This window comes from Gallus gallus, chromosome Z, assembly GCF_016699485.2.
Source record: "Gallus gallus isolate bGalGal1 chromosome Z, bGalGal1.mat.broiler.GRCg7b, whole genome shotgun sequence".
Taxonomy (NCBI): Eukaryota; Metazoa; Chordata; class Aves; order Galliformes; family Phasianidae; genus Gallus; species Gallus gallus.
In genome coordinates, this window is record NC_052572.1 from 85,242,575 (window position 1) to 85,261,835 (window position 19,261).

General features: G+C 42.2%; 1 long non-coding RNA gene across 3 annotated transcripts; it reads right to left on the minus strand.

Moving 5' to 3' along the window:
• Window positions 1–4,740: 4,740 nt before the first annotated feature.
• Window positions 4,741–18,422, minus strand: LOC121108293. 3 transcript variants are annotated; one of them, XR_006932380.1, is made up of 5 exons: window positions 15,805–18,422; window positions 13,041–13,175; window positions 11,992–12,592; window positions 10,577–11,173; window positions 4,741–7,766 (listed from the first exon to the last, which is right to left on the minus strand). It is a non-coding gene; the product is annotated as an uncharacterized LOC121108293 (long non-coding RNA). The 3 variants fall into 3 exon arrangements; XR_005842715.1 differs by having other exon boundaries at window positions 4,741–11,173; window positions 13,041–13,171; XR_005842714.1 differs by having other exon boundaries at window positions 4,741–11,173.
• Between the last annotated feature and the right edge of the window lie 839 nt (window positions 18,423–19,261).

Here is a 19,261-nt window from a genome sequence, read left to right on the forward strand (position 1 = left end):
CTGGATGAAGGGATAGAGTGCATCCTCAGCATATTTGCTAATACACTTCTGACAGGAGGCAATGCTCCCATTCACGGAGACCTGGGCAGGCCGGAGAGTTGAGCAGAGAGGAACGTTATGAGGTTCCTCCCCTGCACCTGGGGAGGAATAACCGCATGCCTCAGCACAGGTTAGATACTGACCTGCTGGATAGGAGCTCTTCAGAGAAGGAGCTAGGGGTCCAGATGGACAGCAGGATGCTTACTTGTGCAGTCTGCTGTAGGGAACCTGCTTTAACGTGAGACTGGACTCAACGATCTACAGAGTTCCCCTCCAACCTCAGCCATTCAGTGTGTGATTCTCTGTGTGATATAACTAGATTTACTTGCCAAGTAAATTAGTACATTCTAAATGAGAGCTGGCTATGCAGACACTTAATGTGGTTTAGCCAATCCATTTTAAAAGTTAATTCAGATTGATTTTTCTGCGTGTTCTAGACAAAACCATCAGCTCTTAAAACAGCTGGCTCTGAAATGGAAAGCGAAATTCTATTTATTCCAGGGATGTGGTTTAAAATCTTACTTGCTAGTTCCTCTAAGAGATATCTTGCTTGTCTGTAGTGTACGCACCATACCTGTATATTTATTTTTAAAGAATCTAAATCCCTTTTCTTTTTTTCTTCTTCTTTTTTTTTCTTCTCATTTGAAGAGCTTCTGTGTTACATTTACTTGGCAGTAGAGGATTCCTACAGGAATGCCACCCAACATCTTGGGACCTTAGACCAGCAGTAACTGAGAGTTTTATAATACATGTTTTCATGTCATGCCTTAAGAGCCGTTGCAAATGTTCAGAACGAGAAAAATTAACAAACTACTTCCACATTATAGAAGGGCAGAATAGAGATTATGGCTACTGCTAATTGCATGTGCAAGTCAAAATGGACTGCTTCGGAGAAGTTATTCCAAAATTAATACTGCAAAGTAAACCATACAGCTCCGGTCCTCCCACAGATTAAAAAGTAATGGCAGTAGACTGGGATGTGTCACAGCAAAGACTCACATTAGCCACTGTCAGTCCTTGGTGGCTGAACAAAGTGCAACAAGAAAGGTGACTGTGGAATGGAGCCTGCTACCAACTTACCTATTCACATAGAGGTAGTTGGGATATTTTCTTAGAGTGTGGCATTACTTAGTATTTATCAAATTACTTAGTATTTATCAAATTCAGAGCAGGAGAGGAACTATTACATTTTACAAAGCTGAAGCATGCTTTGTTCTGCTGGGAAGAACTGTTAGTATATCATTAGTTTGGCACTAGCACAAGCAGCCCCAGTTGTTGACTGATTGATAGATAGACAGATAGAAGAGCAATATTTATTACATGTATGTGCCGTAGAGATAAGTTAGAGGAAGACTTATGAAGTGCCTCACTGAGTTAGTATAACAAATTTTACTGGCAGTCAATAAAGATTTGTGTTCCTAACCCTCTTGGTGATGTTGATGAGAAATTAAAGATATGTCTGCCTAAGAAAGTGCAATTGTATAACATCCTAGTATACTGCTTCTAATTTAATTAAGTGTCCCTGGAGAGTTTCTTTTCTGATAGCACGCACTAAAATTGCTGCCACAATGGCTGTTATTGCTATCAGTGCTATGAGGTTAGTGTAGATAAACTGGGATGTCACTGTGCTGTGCAGATGAGTCTGAAGAGGACAACGTATCTCTGAATAATAGATACTGAAAGGCATTTGGAAAAAAAAAGGAGGTATTAATTTAGGTTAATGTCTAGGAAGTTTAGGGATAGGGAGAAGCTTAGATTTTTAGATTTTAAGTTCAAAACCATAAGATGGACCGGTTTCCTGGTGTTTCACTCCTATGAATGCTTGACTTCACTTAACAACCATAATAATGAAATGGTTATATTATGCTTACAGGTATTCAGTCGATCAAGCAGAAGGCCTTCACAGTTTTCACATCTGGTCTTAAAATTTCATCTTCTTCTTTCAGATCAGTTTGTCCTTCAAAGATCTAAGTGTAGTAAATCAAAGATATCCCTCTTATTCATCTTTGTGTCATACCTCACGTCCTACCCCAAAGCAGGACCCTTACAGCACACACGCCACCCATTGCGAGACTCCATTCTTATGCTGGTAATATAAGGATATTTGGAGAAAGAATAAACTACACTGAAGAAATGAAAAAGCTTTAATTAACTGTGGAGCAAATTGATTCAATTTTCTATTTGGTAAAGGCTGTTTAATATTCCTTCCTGAATGTACAAAGATTTCTCTGGGACTGCTGAAGCAAAATAGTAATAATAGAAGCAGAGCACACTCACTGAAATGTCTGAGCTACACTACCAGCTCCGTGACATAGAAGATTTATTTAAAGTACTGTTGGCTACTTGATCTCCTAGGGGCATGGCTATATGAGCAAGTAGAACGCTCTGGTACAAATACATTTGCGAGCCTTCTCATGTAAAGACCTGTATGTGTGAAAGCTATACTTATGCTTGTATAAAGCTGTACTTATAAAAAAAAGAAAAGGTTAAAGTTTGAGCTCCATGCATGAAGCTGAGCCTGCATTTCTCGCTATGAGTGAGCAAAGCAGTCAGGGCCAGCAGAGCTCTCTGGGTGCAGCTGCTTGCACAGGCAAGGGGCAAAAAGTTTAGGAATCCTTTTTGGTCCTGATGGGGCAAAAAGGATTCCTAAACTCTTCCCTAGAAATGCCTTAGATCCTGCCTCAGTACAATGGTGTCTGTTTGAACCATGGCCAGACACAGCAGTTCGTCAGATTAGTGTGTACCGTGGGGCTGAGGTCAACTTTATGCTGCTCAGAGGGGCAGGACAGAACACAAACACCTCCACGCTGGTAGTGGCTTGTGGTAGAATCATAGAATCATAGAGTCCTAGAATCGCTAAGGTTGGAAAAGACCCACAGGATCATCCACTCCAACCAATCCCTTCACCAATGCTTCCCGCTAAACCATGTCCCTCAACACAACATCCAAACGCTCATTGAACACCACCAGGGTCGGTGACTCCACCACCTCTCTGGGCAGCCCATTCTGTTGCTTTCTGTGACATGAAATCTAACTTCAGAACCAGTCATTAGCAGTGGGAAAGTTAAGAACGAGGAGCCCATCCCTGTTGGAATAAGTGGAGAAAAGGTATAGACAGCAATATATAAAAGATGAAATGTATAGAGAGAGCTTTGAAGCTCTTCTAGATTTTGCTTATATTTTTGCTTATAGTTTAAGACAACAGCAAGGTACTGAAAAAATAGGAAAGGCTAATGAAATAGTACAGTACAGTACAGGGTCCCTCTTCCTTCTTGCTTTGGGCCAGCCATTCAATAGTCTCCTTTTCTGGTATTTCTTGAAGCTGTGTCAGTCATTCATAGCACTGTTGGCAAAGATTGTGTCCACAAAACGCGGCTGTCCTCACGTGCTACGAGCCAGCCAGAGGCTGACACCAATGTTTTCTCCTCTGGCTGTGTGCCTGCAGCTGTTGCCCACGCTGGAGCCATCTCTTCACGGATGTTCAAATCTGCCTTGGGGAATCCATCTGCATTGGCAACGGAGCAATAAAGACACCTACTGTAAAGGAGAAATGAAATGTGGTTGCCTTAAGCGCTGCTTGTGTTCTGGGACGCAGTTGTGCAGCAGAAGGTGCACAGTTGTGTGGGAAGTTAAATTGGCTCAAAAAAAAAAGCCCTGTCTAACTCAGCGGTCATCAATTAGACTCTAAGACCTTTTTGACTGGGCCAAAACAGTGTTTGTAAGCACCTTAACACAGTGGGCTCCCAGTTGATGACATGGGCTCAAGCGTGCAATTGCATTGCAAAATACTAACAAGTTATTTGACTATATTACTATTATTCAGTGAATGCTGTAAAGTGCAGTAAGTTGGTTTAGCTCCGTGGTGTTGCAGCACTACAAGTAAGCAGCCAGAAGTCTAATTACAACTCACTGCAAGCAGACAAATGGATGTATCCGTGCTCTCGGTTTGCAGGGCAGGCACATCAAAGTGCTGGATGAATGATGATGAATCCATGATCCCCTCCTATATTTTTTTTTTTTTACAAAGCATGGGATTTGATATCTGTTCAAAGTACGAAAGACGGGATAAACAAGCATCAGTCATTTTTAACAAGAGAGGTTCGGCAGAGGGAAGGAGCAAAATCCGTCTTCTGTTTATGCTACACGTAAAAGAAACAAATTCAAATGCAGAGCTTCCGTGGGAAAGCGATGAGGAAAAATACAACTCCTGTATATAAAAAATGAAATCCACATCTTGGCGGGGGCATTTTGGAAAGCGAAAAAAGAGAAAAATAGACGCAGGAGGCGATCACTTTGCTGTCTCCTGCACAAACAGGCCTAGATAAAATAGCCTGTTAGCTCCAAAAAACACCTCTCTCTGGTATGGAGGGGAAACTCCCACTGATATCAGGATAGTCCTTGTGGATGTCAGGGGCCACGGCCTCTGCCCGGCGACTTTGCTACTGCAAGACACGGTCCAGACGCAGCTGTGTAACACCAGGTTTACTCCACAGTCAGTAGCAGTCAGCGCTTTCAGGCTGAAGTTATTTTGACAGGTAGGAGGATAGAAGGATACCGTGGCACAAAGCCACGGTACCAACACCGAGGAAAGAGGGGAGAGGGCTTGCCAAAATACACTCCCTAGGAGCTAGCTGCTCACTGTAATCGCACATCATTTATTGAACATGAAAGACAGGCTGAGACAAGCAGAGTGCAGCGACCTTGCAATTTATTTCACTTTTCTTTGTCACAGCCAAGACGCGTTTTGGGTCAGATGGAGGTTCTTATCCACTCTCCAACCAATGCATGCTTTCCCCCCTCCTCCCCCTCTTATATTAGCTTTCTTTGCACAGACCAATTAGGAGAAATTCCTCCTCAGAAGTCAGCAGCTCACATGCAGCGCAGGTGTTTATACTGACCTGTCTCAACTGCTTGCTGTGAAATCTGTCCAGAACACAGTCCAGTATCTTGCTGATTGCCAGATAGTGCACAGTCTTACTCTGTCTTGCTGACCTCGGCTGTGCCTGCCAGGGCAGAAAGGGTGACCAGGAGTCCTCCTGCAGCAGCTGGACATAGCACTTGTCCTTGTCCGGTGCACCCTGACACCAACAACTTGGACAGCCAGAAAAGTAATTTGGAGGCTTGTTTTTTAAGGTATTTCTTTGGGAGCACGTTAAGGTATCAGAGATTCCCACTACTGGAACGTTCTGCCCATATTAAACGTGTCTGGGCAGTTCAAGGCAACAGATGGATTTACTGAGTTTCAACAGGTTATTTTCTTTCAGAGCAAACCTCACCAGGTATAGCATAATTCTGCAGACTAGGGTGCATGAATACGCATGGAACATAACAACCTTTTGGATGCTTCCCAATGTCCATTGGATACTCCCTGGAAACTTGGCATACTTCGTTTACCTGTAGACAACCAGGATTAATATATTATTGGCACATAAGCAGATAAAAAGTAGTGGGCAACTTTTGGCAGGTGACCATCTATGGACATGACAAATGTGCTGCTCTCATGCCAAGTGCCATAAGCAACCATTTATGCGCTGCCTCTTTGTAATCCACAGCGTAGCTTACACAGACAGGGGAGTTCAAAGATCTGTTCTTATGAAATACATATTCTGTGTGTGTAAACATAATTTATTTACTTAACGAGCTTACCTGCAGAAAGTCATGCTGCTCAGAATAAGAAAGCACTGTCAGTGTACTCATCAGCAGGTCCAGCAGCAGTCGAGTGGCAAGCATCCCCTTGTTTCACATAGACTGTAAAACTTGTGCTTTAGTTCTACTAGTTAATATTCAGAGAGTGCTTGCTATTATTCTCCCAGGAAATAACCAAACTATTTCATTTTGCCTGAGCAGTTCTTCCTCATTTGTTAATGAACTCTTCCCTCTCTCTGTTTCACAGTGCATTAATATGATTTGCATTTGCTTGCCTTTTTCTCTTGGTTTGGGGACAACGAGTTTGACAGTGCAATATGCAGTCCAAGCCTTTTTCCTTAAAAATGAGATAGAAGCAAGACATTCAGCTCTGCGGTGCCTTTATAATCAGTGACTAAAGAAGAATTTAGGTTTTAGGATTCTCTTTGATTAAAAAATACCTTACAGAATGTTCTAAGAGTCAAGGTTAATGTTACATAAAGCAAAAACAGGTAAGATAAGAAGTGAGATGAGCATGCGCTCAGCCTTTAACAACCTTTACCCCTACTCAGTTAGGATGCTGTTAAACAATAAGCAGCAGCAGATTCCTTTCCCTTGCAGTGGTCTTGCAAGAAAAAACGAAGTTTCAATACCATTAGGATCACAAGGAAACCTCTGCCTTTCCTACTGAGCTGGAATGCCACACGGTGGATGTAGCAGAGCATCATCAAGAGGTCCCTCCTGAGTCCCTTCTCTGTTTTGCAACACTTAAAGCCATGCAAACAAATGTTGTACTCAAAGAGTTGGAGAAATAAACGTGGTCTGGTGTGAGAATGTGGCTGGGGAAAATCAGCTCATGAAAGCCAAACATTACATTACTTTTGGACTTCAGTGGATTTATTTTCTTGTACAGTCATAACCTCAGCTGTTGCTCTGGGGATAGCAACGTAATATTTTACTTCTTAGCCTTTAGGGCATCAGTTAGCAAATTCTTTGAGATAGTTACTATTTGTGTAACACAAAATACACCCACTCTATCCGCTTTCCCATGGTGTCCAATGAGAGGACAATAAAGTAATTCGCCTTGCTGTACTTTGATTCAAGGAACTGAACTAAACCTTACTACACGTGCGCTACTCATGCCCCAACCACACTTCACTTAGATTACTTTCAATTCCTGTTTTTCTGTTGTCTCCATGCTTTCTTACTTGTAATTCTTGGAGTACTTGTTACCAAAGCTCACCGTTCTTGCCTACATTTAAAAAAAGGCTGCCTGGATAGACCTCAGTACTCTGTGGGGTTTCCCAAGGTTCTCTCTGAAATGGGTGGGTATCATCCAGACAACTGGATGTTACTATGCATGTTCGAAGCGCTCTCTTCTTCCCTATTTCCAAGCAAAACAAATCTGTTTGCTGTTAGACACTGAGAAATGCAACACGCTTCTCAGTTGCTTTAATTCTTTCTCTCTTTGTAAATAGGGTATAGAATTAAACATAAACATCCAAGTTTAATGACTCGCAAATGACCCAGTGTTTTATGCTCCTCCACTGAGCATGGTGATTTCCTTTTATTTCATTGTAGGTCATGATGTATAAATCTAGATCTTCAAAACCCAGCTGCTAATCTTGAGGTCTCCTTCCAGAACAGCACTGAAAGGAATGTCAGGACACCTGGAACAAAGGTTTCCACCACGCTGTCATTTCTTTCAGCCAGCGATGGCACAAGGTGCAGAACTGTACAGATGTGATGGCAGTGACTGAAAGAGAGAGGGGAAAATATCTCACAGAGAGGTTGAATGTTGATTTGGACAGGAGAAGGAAATGTGATGCTCAGAGGAAAAAGCAAGGTGTTGCCAGAGCACGAGAGTGGAAAAGAGCAGCTTGGATGCAATGTGAAGTGATCACTGTGTTATTATGTGATGTATCCAGACCACGATATAAATGCAGTCAAAGTAGGGGGAAATTAATTAGAAAAGTCTTGAGATGATTATCAACAATTACCAACATCGTTTCTGTGCTTACTGCATTTCCATTTGCTTTAGCTGTGTTGCTGATGGCTCTTCTACAGAAGGGTGTTTCATTCAGTTCTCTTCGTAGCAGCATCTGTGAAGATAACAGAGCAAATAAGGGCAAAGGAAATGCAGAAGCTAGAAGAGAACAGTTCTAGAAAGAAAGAAAGAAAAGGTGTAAAACAGCACAAGGAAGAAAAGGAAAATAAAAACAAATAGTAAACAGAGCAACATACTGAAAGATGGGCAGGACACTTCACCATATTTTACCGGATTTTATTTAGGCCTGAAATACTAATTTTTCTACCATGAAATTTTCATCTTTCTAAACATTTTCCTTTTTTTTTTTTTTTCCCAAAAACCAGAATAAGAAGAAAAACAGTTCACGCTGTAAAAATGGTTCTGTGTGTTTTGTCAGATAGGAGACAGATGAGCGTTAGGCAGTGGGATGAACTAGAGATTTCCTGAGATCCATTCCAGCTCCACCTCCTACAATCCCATGATAAAGCAAGAAGTTATCACAGGCAGATACACAGCTGACAAAAGTAACTGATCAGGTTGAACAAATGTGAGACACAAGATCTTTTTTTTTTCTTTTCTTTTCCCAAAGAACTCTTAAGAAAATACTATATGTAGGATTTATATTGTGACAGAATGATCTCAGTGGTTTTGGTTTGTGTTTTAGGATTACTATCTTGCTACACATGAATTGGAACGCTTGTTTGTGTTGGATGCTTCCCTTTTAAAAATTCCCCCGTGGCTTCTTTTTCAGATATAAATAAAGTTGGAAAAAATATGTGAAGTGTGGATGAAGGAAAAAAACAACACATCCAGACTCCCTGGTACCATCCAGTGGTAGCAGATGCCAAAAATAACAGGTTTTACAAACTTAATGCACTAGTCACCTTTTTCAGGAAGACTGTGAGGCAAGAAGAAATGGGTTAAATTCTGCACCTCTCAATAGTTTACACATATCCATAAGACATAGATACCTTTGATGCAGTGAATGAATCCTGTGCTTTTTGTGCACTTACGGCTACTGTCTAAAACTGAGCAAAGGGAGTCAGCCTACAGGAGCTGCACAGATCCAGAGGTGAGAGGTCCCATCCTGCAACCTAAAAGAAAGGGGCCCAATTGTCTCCCCATACCGATGAAGGCCACTTTAGAAACACACTGCTGTGTATTAAAGACATAAAATGATTGATCTGTGGCCTGAGCGTTGAGCTATGTAAAAACAAACCAACGAACAAAAACTATTTTTCCACTCTTATATAAAATGCTTCTGTTAATAGTCCAGAAAGATAATGGCCTGGTTTTGATATGGCTTTTTGACTCCTCGTCATGACAGATGTATGCGATAGCAACTAGTAGCCATATCCCAGTGGTTTCAGATAGCTTTATTAGGAAGGAGATGTGCCTTCTAAAATGCAAATTACAGTAATCACTCAAAACCATGAAGTGAAATGCTTTTCCCTAAACACAGCAAACTATTTAGGGCCTCCAGCCAGAGGTCTGCAATAGTTTTGATCCAGTAGATTACCATTTTTCAATATTGCAAGCAACTTCTTCTGTCTTTGTTCCTTGGTGTTTTCCTTATCCTTCTGGATGGACAACGCGTGGAGCGTATTTTATCTGCCTAACAAGATGTTATGATGCTTTTCTGGTGCACACCTCCATGGTTTCTGTGACTGAATTCAATATCCACTTTATGAAGGAGCGTGAAGGCAGACTCCAGGGAAATTATTTTTATGGCAAGTTTTGACACACGTATTTCTTCACCAGGAAAGCTACTTCATCAACCTAGGAACGTGGCGATCGCTGAGTAATCTGGGTTTGCAGTTAACCACCAGAGGGAGTTCACCCAGCTCCACATCTAGCACAGAATTCTCTGCCATCTCGGAGGAAGGAAGGGGGGAAGGAAGGGGGAGAGAGAAAGAGAGAAAATATTTCTGACCATAAATTTTAAAGCAAAGCCTGATAATGCATCTGTGAAATACGAAAGCATGAGTGGCAACCCTACAGTATGTTCCAGGTATAATCTCTGTCTCCAGGTGTGTTTTAAGCACTTAAGTTAGAAAAGGAAGTAGTCTTCTAGTTTATTGACTTCATCAAGTATCATGCTGCTTCTGCCAGCTTTGACATGTCTGGGAAAAGAGAAAAACCTAATGCATTGTTTTTCTTTGAGGAAAAAACATACAAAATCCTTTGACTGAAACTGCTGAATTTTTCCAGAAATAACACGCTCATCTAAAATAATAGGTTCCATATCAGCATCCTGACTTAGCAGACAAAAATATGTTCTTGGCAGTAGCTTAGAACAAAAACCTCACTGCTCGAAAATAGCATTTGTTTTGGGTTTTTTTATACTTCTGATTAAATAACAGCGTGAGAATTTCCTAAGTTGATGTTTTATGCTTACAGGTTTTTTTTTTTTTAAGAGAAAAGGCTTCTTAGTAACATTTGTTCTCCAAACCAGAAAACTCACAGTGCATTCCTGTCATACTGAGGTCATCATCACAAATCCACCACTAATGTTTTCAATTTGATTTCATTCTGGCATTCCAGTGCCTGGATCTAGAAAACAGTACTTCAGGTCCAGAAAGCAAGTCTTACTCAGTATTTAAGTTTTGGTCCATCAGTGTCAGAGAAGACTTTTATTTCCTCTAAGTTTTAAAATGCTTAAGTCAAAATATAAAAGTCCTGGGGGAAAAAAAAAAAAAATCAAAGAAATGCATCCCACGTAGCATTCAAAGGGGTTACATTAACACTACATTGTGGTCTTCTATTGGAGTGCATAAACTGCTTAGATCACACGGAAAGATGAAGATATGTGATACACCCATAATTCAACCCCGAACCCCACGCTGTCTTAGGGAAGGTGGAAAATCAAATAAATGTCCACACCTTTATTTACCTGCCCGTGTCACCTCTGTCAGCTTTCAAGGCACCTCCTGCAGGCTCCAGTTGTATCCAGAGCACATCATTCTGCACCTGTGCATAGAGGGTGGGGTGTGCTAGCACAGTCTTTCAGTCCTCCCAGAACTATGGTGATGTGGAAGTCCATCTGATACATAGCCTACCCTCTGCCTGCTCCTGTCTGGGCAGAACAAAGCAAGGCACAGCAGCTGCTCCACCTCCTTAGCTGCCAGCTGCACACTCAGCAGGTGCTGTTGCATCTCCTCTCAGGGGATGGCAGTGGTGGCCAGGACTCATGCAAAGCACCCTTGGGTGCACTTCTGGCCCAGGTCCTTGCAGGCACCATCAGCTACTCAGTCAGGCAGAATCTGCTTTGTCACTGCATGGCGATGCTTCATCCTCTCCTGCTCGGAGGTACTGCTGCTCTAACCCAGGGAGGAGCTGGGTTTTCTCTGCTCTAGGCAGCTGATGGCTCCAAGAGCCCCAGGCGGATTTTTTCCTCGACAGAAGCAGGCATTTTCCCAGCAGCTGCCTGTTGTTGGCACAGCAGTGGTTGCTTTTGGGCAGTCCTGAATGGTCCTGGGGCTGCAAGGTAAGAATTTGTGATCACTCATCTGGCTATGCACCTGTGCAAAGCAGAGGTTTGTATGCATAGCATTCCTGTCTATAGTGCTGACAAACCTCTGTCAAGTGTAGGAACAAGAAAGGAGAACAGAGGTCCTATCCCAACCACTAAAAAAAGGATCCTCCCACATAATAAAACAAACAGAGGGTAAGGGGAATCAACCTTTTACAAGGGTAGACATTGATAGGACAAGGAGGAATGGTATAAGCTCAAGGAGGGAAGGTTTAGATTGGATGTCAGTGGGAAGTTCTTCACAGAAAGAGTGGTGAGGTCCTGGAACAGCTGCCCAGGGAGACTGTGGATGCCCCATCCCTGGAGGTGTTCAAGGCCAGGTTGGATGGGGCCCTGGGCAGCCTGGTCCAGTACCAGATATGGAGGTTGGTGGCCTTGCCTGTGGCAGGGGGTTGGAACCTGGTGATCCCTGAGGTCCCTTCAAACCTAAGCCATTCTATGATTCCAAATCTGACCAAGCAGAACATTTATATTCTAAAACATGAAGGTTAATTAAACTTATAAATACGTAACTTGGATTAAGTGTAGATGACACTAGACGTTATGAATGTCTAAGCCCCTTTCATCATCTCATCATTTTATAGATGAAAATGTATTGCACCTGCGTAATACTTCCATCGCTGTACGTAACAAAGTGCACATTCTCTAAACATGGAAATTAATTCAGAGCTATTGTTCCAGATCCGCCATTGCTTTCTTCACCATATTCTCATGTGTTCTGTTCATAACTTGTTTGTCACACAAGATCTATTCTGTTTTTTCTTACCATATGCTTCTGTCACTTGGTACACAGGGGCTCCTTCCAGATCACCCAGGTGAAACCAGCCGTTCCGTTTTAGGTGGAACTGACCCTGGCTAGGTTCTGACAATGGCTCCAAAGTCAACACCTGACTGCTCTTCCTGGCTGCTCAGCTGAAGGATGGGTGAAGCAACAACCTTCGCAATAGGGAAGAGGGCGACAGAAACAGAGCACAGCATTTTCCTGTGCTGCCTCAGATGGAAAGCAACTGGATGCTTGGCGTAGCGACCTGTTATGCACATCTCAGCTTCCACCAGTGGTGGCCAGTACACCCACCTGGTCTACCAGGTCAATGCCAGCTGCTCCCATACCTCTGAACTCCTCCTGAATGAGTGCTCCTGCATGACACACTGAATGCATTGATTTACGAAGAGAAACCTGGGCACGTTTGTTGGATTAAATTCTTCAGAATGATTCAAAGAGCTGTACCTTGAAATACTTAATTCCACAGAATGGCCATGTTTGTTGTTCTGGATAGGGGAGCTTGTCAGCTATGAATGGCCTATTTTCTTATCACCAGGCAGGAACTGGGAGGTTACTTTTCCTTCTTCCACGTTAATCTACAGAACTGCAAACAAGAAGGGGAGATATCAGTCCATTATCATTACACTGATGTATCAGTACACTAGCATCCACAGGAACAGTGCTCAGTGATCTCTAGGAAAAATGAGAGATTTTATTATATGCTAAGAAACTGTACACAATTGTACAACATAATAGTCTGACATGCTCAGACAGAATTTCATTAAGAACACTTTAACTTCTTATTGAGTTTTTCCCAAACAGGTTAAGTGATTGTGCTATTTAACCTGCTGGCAGAATCATACTGTATCATCTATGCTACTGAAATGAGGGGCCTGAAACCCTGTTTTTTTGACATGCACAGCACTACTTTAATCAAAGAAAATAAATTACACTCTAGAAAACAGCATATAACCCACATAGAAAGAAGGTTAAAAAACAACGTGCACTAAGATTTTGGCTACATATCTAGCTTACGTAGGTCAAGTACTTACAAATATCCTTCGAACACATCAAGTGAATCTCAACAACTCACTTCTGCAGCTCCAATCTCTCTGCCAATGGATTCCTCACTATCTTAGGACTGCTGTGTTCCTCTATGAACTTCTCTGAGCTCAAGAAGTAGCTTTCTTACCAAAAAAAAAAAAAAAGCAAAAAACGAACATAAAACCTAATTAAAAAAATTAATTCAGCAGTGCTAATTTATATAGACAGTATATTTTTTACTTTCCTGCTGTTCTTGAGAGATGCATTTCGTTTCTCTCTCTCTGTGTTTAGCATCTGTTATCTTTTCGAGCACAAACTTGAAAGAAAAAGCTTTTCTAAGCTCAAAATTACCCCTTCACAGGATAAATTTAGTTGGAGCATACTGAAATAAAACTTGTAAAAGAAGGATGTTGCTGTAAAAGCAGATTTTTACTTAATATACATGAAAATAACCTCAAGAAAATACAGGTATTAATGCTCTTGTGGCTACAGTGCCAGGCTATTCTTTTGTGTTGGTTCCCTGTTACTTACAGGTCAAGGCATAATCAGCATTAAATTGATAAACTAATTGTTATAACAGCCAGAGACAGTGCTATTTGGTGGAAATCAATTGTGTTAGAAGTTTTCCATTTTTCCTACTTATCCTTCACCTGGTCTGGCCATAATGTAGACAGATGCCCCAAGTCAGTTTACAGCAAAATTGTAAACGATGCAAATTACAGCTGCATTTGGGCTGTGGAACTTTGAAATAAAGCAAATACTCTTTAGTGCACGCTCGGTGTGTGATGAAAAATTGCTCTCACATGCCCTTATGTTACACGTTTCCTAAGAGGAAAAGAAATTCAGAGCTCTGAAAAAAATGACTAGAGACATTTGAAGCAACCTTTTCTGGCAGCTCCCCCTCTTAACCCACACAAAAGCAAATATTCTGACAGATATTTTAAAGCTTGAGTATGCCCTTTATTTTTTTTTTTATTATTTATTCTAAGGAACTGTTTTTTTTATTTGTCTTATTTTGTTTGCTTTGTACTATCGTTGCTTTTTTTAAGCAGCAGGAGAACACAAGCCTTTGTATGTATGCCTGGACAGGAGGGAAGTCCATTTCTGGCAGACTGATTTTGGAGAGAGTGTTATCAATTACCAATTATCAGGTTTTATGATGATAGATACCATAATCAGCCAACAAGCACTGCTTAAGGCTCAATCCAAAAGAGGGTATACAGTTTAGGATATACACGTGTGCTTTGCTGAATGAGATTACCTCAACTAACTGCAGTTGTCCTAAAGTTAAGCATCTATGTATGCATTTGTGTAATCATCACAGTGATCACACAAATCACAGTGGAAACAGGCAGTCATCACACAATTCATTCTAATACAGCAGTTTAAGGCAGGTAGGATTGCAGAGGAATTACCTTTCATTTTGACTCCCTCTTTCTATTCCCTATAAGTTGAGCTGAATACGTTACAGTAGATTCCTGCCTTTTAGGAAGCTAAGGACAGATAAACCCTACATATATATGGAAACGCTGATGAAGAACTGAAATGCAGGGTTTTTGGAGCCAGGTGTTGGATGTGTGCATTCTTAAAATTCCAGCAGTAGTGCCAGAGAACTGAACTGTTCTTCTCAGTTTCTGCTTTTAAATCAAACTGAAATTCTTCGGTTCACCCACACAGACAGAAGCTGAGAGGGGCAAACTCCTTTAAAGTACTGAATATCGATGTGAGGGCAGATGCAGCACCTCCTTCGTTCTGCATATGTGCAATCACAACAGAGGAACTGCTGGGATCTACAGGCTTCGTCCTCCCCAGAGCTCTCTGAGGACCTTCTGGCTAGCAATGGTTTCAAAGACCTTTCGCTCCTGAGAAAATACAAATACTTTCTCCGTGGCATAATCCCTTATCTGCCCCAAAAGAACTGGTTGCAATTTCTGTCCTTGCTTCTTATGCGTGTTTTTTTCAGTGGATCAATTAGCAAGAAGCTCAGTTCAGTGTTATAACAGCACAGACTGTCCTTACAAGAGAAATCTTGTAAAGCTTAAAACCTGGGTTGGTTGGTTCTACAGCAACAATTGAAAACTGTCTGCCTCCTCAGGATATAGCAAGGCCACCAGTGCTGTGATGGAACTGGTAGATGTATCTATGTATTGCAGCCAATGCTTTGTGCCAAGTAAGAGGAAAATAAACTTCCTTCCCAAAGGATCATGCTGCCAGGGTTTATATCTATGGTGGTGGACTGGGAGGTGACCTATTTTTCTTGCACGTCACTCGTTTTCTTCCTCACCGACATCGTCTCTACCTTCAGCCTTTCACCATGACCACCCATGAGGTTCTCACACAGAAAGCTTCCTCTTGATTCAGATTATTTCCTATTCACCCACTGCAAAACTTCCAAACTGAGATTGTCCACAGAAGCCACATCATTTTGAAACCTTCTTCAGCTACCAAGTGATAACACAAAACCTTTGAGCTCTCATCCAAGTCCTACACTAGATGGGGGTAGTACCACTGGCTGAAAAACTTACACTGAGTTGCAGCTCTGAGTGATTAAGACCATCCTTGTCCCTACTAAAGGGGCCATAAGCAGAGGGCTGGAGGAGTGTAAGCTTCAGGCAAGTGGCTATGACACTTCTCCTAAATACTGTCCTATCTTCAACTATTCTTGAGCTTTGAGACATATTTCTTCTACACTAGCAAGGAATGCCCCAGGTCTACTACTTGCTAACCACATATTTACATTTGAATGATTCAAATACAAACCATGATACCTACCATCAACCTAGCTTTGATAGGCACTGACCAATGAAGACCAAAGCAAATCAAGTTATCTCCAAAGCTGCTGTGTATTTCTCGTCATGCTGGTCAGGATTTAAGGTTATTAGTGCTACAATAAAAACAAATATTAGCTAGAAGGCTTTCTATCTCTTTTAAAGCATAAACAGTGGAGGACAACCACGAGAGCAGATAAATGATAAATGTGTATTATGGTAGCCAAGGTTTCCCTCTCAGTTCTTAGCTGCCATGAATGCTTTTGAAGATGGAAAAAAAAAATGCTGTTCTTCTGCATAATTTTACTGCTTTAATAAGGAAAAAGCACCCAGCTAACATCAGTAGAATTTCATATTTTAATCTAATACGTCAATAAATGAAAGGGAAAGCTGAAATTCCAATTGCATTGATTGACTGAAGGCACTGCCTGTCATTAGATTCACCAATGGTGAATTAAACATCTGAGTTGTTATAAAACCTGTTCCACTTGCATAAGAATAGTTTGTTTCTAATGCAAGAAAAACACAGGCTACTCACTAGCAAAGAACAAGACCAAGGTGCCAGAACATATATATTTTTTAAGTATGCAATTAAATACTCAGATGGAAAGATGGCATATGCTTCGCAGAAGAACAGTCATCATGACCAAAAATGCAATGCTTGTTTGGCTAACTGGATGAGTCAAATATCTGAAATTCATGAACTCTAAGTACTCTGGTGGTTATTGTTCCCCTACTGCACTTAGCCACCTCCTTACAATACCACTTAGTGAGCAAATAGTATTTAAGCATTTCCTGCACATCTATCTATTGTGACTTTCTCATAAGGAAGCTAATGGAAAAGCATTTGCAACCTAATATAGAGTCGGTACAAAGCTGGTGAGAAAACAGTGTTACAGAAGGATGCACTGAATGAAAGACAACAGTGGTCTACTGCAGGCCTGATAAGATTTAATATTCTCTCCAATGATGGAATGGGGACAGCACTTATTATATTTGCATTATATTTCCAAACAGGTGAAGCATAGCAAAATGATTCAAAATTGTCAAAACAGATTGGAGAAAATGTCAGTGAAAGGAAAGACAAAACTCAGCAAGGAATGTGAGGCTTTACTCCGTAGTCTGAGTGAAACACATGATGGATAAAAAATGAGGCTGAGTATCGGTTCTGAATAAGATCACAACAAAAGGCATCCCAGCGGTGTCATACGCTTACCAAAAAATGTTTCAACACCAGAGTGCATCACTAGCATGACAGCCATTGAATTTTAGGTTAGCATGAGGGAAATGTTTTCTGGCACTGGATAGCAAAGCAATAAAACAACAGCTTTCTTGGAGTAGGCTTTGGGTCTTCATCATTGGAGACGATTAAAAATAGGCCTGAGAAACACTTACCAACTGACCAGATGACCGCTTGTGACTCACTCCTTCAGCTTCCTCCAAAATCTTAGTTGTGAGACTCTTCCAGTTCCTTTGATATTTAAGTCATTAAAAAGACATGGGGCTGCAGTGGCTGTTCCACCAGTACGGTGAAACTGGTAAGAAGTTACATTAATCTATTACACTGGACTGTAAAACCTTGATTCACATTGCTCAGAACTCTGTCAACGTTATTGTCTCATGCAGTTGCTTTGGGACAGATGAACTGAAGTATAAGCAGAGTAGAATAATAAACAGTATTTTACTTATGCCTGAACAACATAGCTATTTCAGTCACAGAGCCCACAGGAGCTGTAGTAGAGGCAGGAGAGGCGCAGGGAGGAGTCTGTGCTGCGATGGCACTGGCTTGAAAGAACCACTGGCTTGTAGGCTAAAAGCAGAAGTCACTTTTTTTGGAGGGTTCTTAGCTTATCTCAAGGTTAATCCAGAAAACATGGGAGCTGACAAGGGCATGCAAAATGATACGGAGGAACAGAAGAGAGAAGGAAAGAGCAAAGGTCCATCCCTAAATAGCAGTGTGGATGAGGCTAGTACTGGCATATTGAAGCTTTCTGCCCAGGCAGAGGAGCCACTGAAATGTTAGGGATTCTAGAAGAACTCAAATCCCAGCTATCTCAAGCTGGGGATCCAAATTAGCAAGCACTTGTGTTTTCACGTATTTTTCATCCTCTGCTCACTGCCTGTAAAATCGGCAACTTGATCTCATGGGGATACTCTACAGAAAACATTCATCAGCATCTGTGCAATTTGGATTCTGCAGCAAGGAGCTTGCCCCATCCCGTTCCCTGATTTATTTTGCCCAGTGAGAAGACCATGGCTATGACACAGTTCACTGACAAAGATCAGGTGCACCAGACAATTCATTAAATGCACTCTGAGCAAGCTGCTGCACATATGATCCATAGTCTTGTGTATTCTAAGCAAACAGTATTAGCCTATGACTAACCAGTTTTCTGGGGGTGGGGGGGGGGGGGGAGTAAACTAGGGCAGAAAAGGTGATACTACCTGTCTTGTCAACACGTTTGTCATGGGATAGGGCCCAATGGAAGGGGGGCTTGTAAGCTGGAGGTCTCAGGCTGAGGGTAACTCTGAAAGCTGTCCTCCAGCATCCTGATTTTATTCCCTTTCTACGTGTGGTTTGCAAGGGGGGGGGCAAACTGTTACAAGGTATGAAAACCAAGATGTAAGCAGGGGCATGAAAAACACATGACTGCAAAAAGGAAGGAAGGAAGGAAGGAAGGAAGGAAGGAAGGAAGGAAGGAAGGAAGGAAGGAAGGAAGGAAGGAGGGAAGGAGGGAGGGAGGGAGGGAGGGAGGGAAGGAAGGAAGGAAGGAAGGAAGGGAGGGAGGGAGGGAGGGAAGGAAGGAAGGAAGGAGGGAGGGAGGGAGGGAGGAGGGAAGGAGGGAAGGAGGGAAGGAAGGAAGGGAGGAAGGGAGGGAGGGAGGGAGGGAGGAAGGAAGGAAGGAAGGAAGGAAGGAAGGAAGGAAGGAAGGAAGGAAGGAAGGAAGGAAGGAGGGAAGGAGGGAAGGAGGGAAGGAGGGAAGGGAGGAAGGGAGGAAGGGAGGGAGGGAGGGAGGGAGGAAGGAAGGAAGGAAGGAAGGAAGGAAGGAAGGAGGGAAGGAGGGAAGGAGGGAAGGAGGGAAGGAGGGAAGGAGGGAAGGAGGGAAGGGAGGGAGGGAGGGAGGGAGGGAGGAAGGAAGGAAGGAAGGAAGGAAGGAAGGAAGGAAGGAAGGAAGGAAGGAAGGAAGGAAGGAAGGAAGGAAGGAAGGAAGGAAGGAAGGAAGGAAGGAAGGTTGGTTGGTTGGTTGGTTGGTTCCACTGGTTCCATTGGTTCCTTGAGATCTGGTTTTAATTTCCTAACAATGTGAGGGATTGTTCCCATGTTAACCATCACACGGTTTTATGGCCTCCATGTTTTTGCTAAAGACAGCACTTCCTCTTTTCCTTGACAACTTCTGGTCATAGCTCAGGCCCCTGACATGAGCACTGGGCTGCAAGTTGTGATGCATAGACAAAGTGAG